This window comes from Gossypium arboreum, chromosome 6 (genome assembly GCF_025698485.1).
Source record: "Gossypium arboreum isolate Shixiya-1 chromosome 6, ASM2569848v2, whole genome shotgun sequence".
In the NCBI taxonomy this organism is placed as follows: Eukaryota; Viridiplantae; Streptophyta; class Magnoliopsida; order Malvales; family Malvaceae; genus Gossypium; species Gossypium arboreum.
The window spans coordinates 28106759-28110514 of record NC_069075.1 but is presented as its reverse complement, the minus strand read 5'-3'; the positions used below and the strand labels follow the sequence as shown (position 1 = coordinate 28110514).

The 3756-nt window shown below is 37.2% G+C and overlaps 1 non-coding gene across 1 annotated transcript; it reads left to right on the top strand.

Annotated features, from left to right (window-relative positions):
- The first annotated feature begins 2488 nt into the window (after positions 1-2488).
- Positions 2489-2595, top strand: LOC128294665 (small nucleolar RNA R71). The gene has a single exon (XR_008284973.1). It is a non-coding gene; the product is annotated as a small nucleolar RNA R71 (small nucleolar RNA).
- Positions 2596-3756: the final 1161 nt, after the last annotated feature.

The window sequence follows — 3756 nt, the reverse complement described above, 5'->3', positions numbered from 1 at the left end:
GTGCTACTGTAATCTGATTATACCCCGAGTATCCATTGAGAAAATAGTAATAGTCTCTCCCTGCGAGTCTATCCAGCATCTGATCCAAAAACAGAAAAGGAAAGTGATCTTTCCTAGTTGCCTTGTTCAGCTTCCGGTAATCGATGCAAATTCTCGATCGCATAACTGTTCTAGTCGATATCAACTCATTATTCTTGTTTTCAACGACCATGATACCTCCTTTCTTTGGCACGCACTAGACCAGACTTACCCATGAACTGTCTGAGATGGGGTAAATTATACCCGCATCTAACCACTTGATGATTTCTTTCTTTACTGCATCTTTCATAATGGGGTTCAATCTTCGTTTTCCATCAATCGACCCTTTTTCTCCATCTTCTAGTATGATCTTGTGCATGCATATAGATGGAATAATAACGTGCATATTGGCTATAGTCCATCCGATAGCCTTCTTGAATTGTTTCAACACCAGGACGAGTTTCTCTTCTTGCTCACTAGTTAATTTTGCTGAAACAATCACAGGAAAAATAAAAGCGTTACCTAAATAAACATATTTTAAATGTGAAGGTAGTACCTTGAGTTCTAATTTAGGTGGCTCATTGATTGATGCTTTTGGTTGGGCATAATCCCTTTTCTCTAATTCCAAAGATTCAAAACGAGATTACAGGTTAAATCCCTTTTGATTAGCTTCTAACAACACTAAGTGTTCATCCTTCTCTTTATCATTCGGAGGGTTTGATGTCAAAATTTGTTCCAACGGATCCCCAACATAGTTGAGCTCCTTCTCCACTATTAAATCCTATAAATCAGATATTGTAGAATAATTATCAATTGTGTCAGGAAATTGTATAGACTTAAAAACATTAAATGTTACTTGATCATCCTGAACACGAATAGTAAGCTCCCCTTCTGCACATTGATAAGGGTCCTTTCGGTTGCTAAGAATAGTCTTCCTAAGATAATTGGCACTTCTTTGTCTGCTTCAAAGTCTAGAATAAAAAAATCAACATGGAAGATAAATTTATCTACACGTACCAATACATACTCAATTTTTCCTTCTGGATGTGCTAAGGATCGATCTGCTAATTGAAGTGTAACCGTAGTAGGTCTAACTTCACCTATCACCAACTTCCTAAATATTGACATAGGCATCAAGTTAATACTCGCACCCAAGTCACATAATGCCTTACCACAATATGTTGCTCCAATGTTGCAAAGGATGGTAAAACATCCAGGATCCTTCAACTTTGCAGGTAGTTTGTTTTGAAGATATGCACTACATTCCTTCGTTAGAGCTACCGTCTCAAATTCTCCAAGTCTTCATTTTTTGGACAAGATATCCTTCATGAATTTGATGTAGTTTGGCATTTGCTCAAGTGCTTCAACCAATGGGATGTTGATATGAAGTTGGTCGAGCACGTCTAGAAACTTCTTGAATTGAATTTCCTGTATCTGCTTTTGAAGTTTTCGAGGGTAGGGTGGTGGTGGTTTCTTTACTGGAACTGGTTGATTCGTCTTCTATGGCAATTTTGCGTCTAACGGAGTTATTAGTTGATCAAAATTAGCTGGTTCTGAAATTACCTTATTGGGTTTTGCAGATTCTGGTTCTTGTGAAATTAGAATTTCAACACTCGGTTGAACTTCCTCTGAATCTTTAGCGTCAGCTTGCTACTTTTCAGCTTCGATGGTGTTGGGCTCTACTATCTTTCCACTCCTCAATGTCAAGGCTTTGCATTGCTCATTCATCGAATTTCTCGGATTCTCCGTATCACTAGGTAAAGCACCTTGTGGTCGATTCCTAAGTTTAGTAGCAAGCTGGCCCACTTGATTCTCTAAATTCCTTAGAGTGGTGTTGTTTTTCGTCATGTATGCCTTCAATAAATTCTCTAAGCTATTGGATGATTTAGCTTGAGTTGATTTCTGAACTTGTTGGGGAAAACTAGGGGGCTATGTTAGTCTAGGTTGGGCGTAAGTGTTACTGGTTCCAGCCCCTTGGTTACTCCAGGAAAAATTAAGGTGATTTTACCACGATGGGTTATAGAAATTGGATTGCAGTCCTTGCCTTCCTCGATTTTGGTTTTGGTTACCCATGTAATACACGGATTCTGGGTTTGATAGATATTCTTCAAATAAATGTCCTTCCCCAAAATAAACACAAGCTATAGCTAAACTTTCAAATTGATTTGGCGGCTGTCTTGCAAAACTATTAGACCAATTTGTAGTAATATTTTTTAACATTGAGGATATTGATGATACCTGAGATACGAGTGAAGTAAGAGGGTCTACTTCATGTATTCCAGCAACTCGTCTTCCTGACGTTGCTCGATTGGTTGGCCATTGATAATTGGTGCTGGCGATCCTCTCAATGATTTCATAAGCCTCATTATAAGACTTAGAAAGGAGAGCACCGTTAGCAGAAGCGTCCACTACCATCCTCGTGTGAGCATTGAGACGATTATAAAATGTCTCAAGTTGGATGCAATGTGGGATTCTATGATGAGGGCACTTCCGTAATAATTCTTTGTGTCTTTCCCATGCCTCATACAAGGACTCATCATCCATTTGTTGGAAAGCAGTGATCTCGTTCCTCAACTTAGTACTCTTGCTTGGCGGGAAATACTTCATAAGGAATCTTTCTGCTAACTCTTGCCATGTGGAAATTGAGTTTGGTGGTAATGTGTTCAACCAGGCTCAAGCCCTGTCCCTTAGTGAATATGGAAACAGCTTCAATCGTAATGCATCTTCGGGTACTCCGGCTAACTTGAAAGAATCGCTCATCTCCATAAATTGTCTTAAGTGTAGGTAAGGATCTTCTATAGGCATTCCACTAAATTGACCCACTGTCTAAAGCATCTGGAACATGACTAGCTTTAGCTTGAACTGTTGTGCCTCAATTTCGGGTCTCCTAATACCTGGATTAAGATCATGAAACACTGGCATGGCATACTATCCTAAATCTCTATCCCTATCATCAGCAATCAGGATAGGATTTTGAGCAAGGTTCACTCCGCTTCTTTGATTTGGATTTTCCATGTTCATTTCCTTGGTCCTTCTCTAACTTGCTTGTCTTCTTCGCTGTCGAAAAGTTCGTTCAATCTCAAGGTCTACAAGGAGTAAATCGATAATTCGGTTAATACTCATAAACACTTGAAATAATCACAAAAAAATTAATTAAGTTAAAAATTAAATAGAAAATTAAACCAAAATGCAAAACTAACAAATTCACAAATAATGACATTTTAAAGCAGTCCCCGGAAACGGCGTCAAAAACTTGGAATGACGGAAATGTGCAAGTGTACACAATCGCAACAAGTAATAAAGTGACAAGTAAATGCCGAGTTATCGTACCCACAGGGACTGTGAAAATAATTATTTATGAATGCTATTTAAAACACTTTGGTGAAAAAATATTTTGTTTGAAGAGGGTGATTAAAAACTAAGATTTTAAACTAAGTAAACTAAATAAATAAATCTCAAATGCACGATTTCAAAAGATGATTTAATCAAGATGACATAATTGTGTTGGATTAATTACATTTCTTTAAGTTAGAATTATTAAACTTATATTTATGTTGTTATGAATAAATTCACTGTGACTCGGTATTTTTCTAACTTATGAACATTCTCACCTACACAAATCCATTCATCTCTTAACATATCCCTATGTTAATTCAAATGATTAAACAAATTTTAATAAGCAAACATGTTATGGCACATACATGCTCATTAAATTGAACTAATCTCTTGCATATCCCT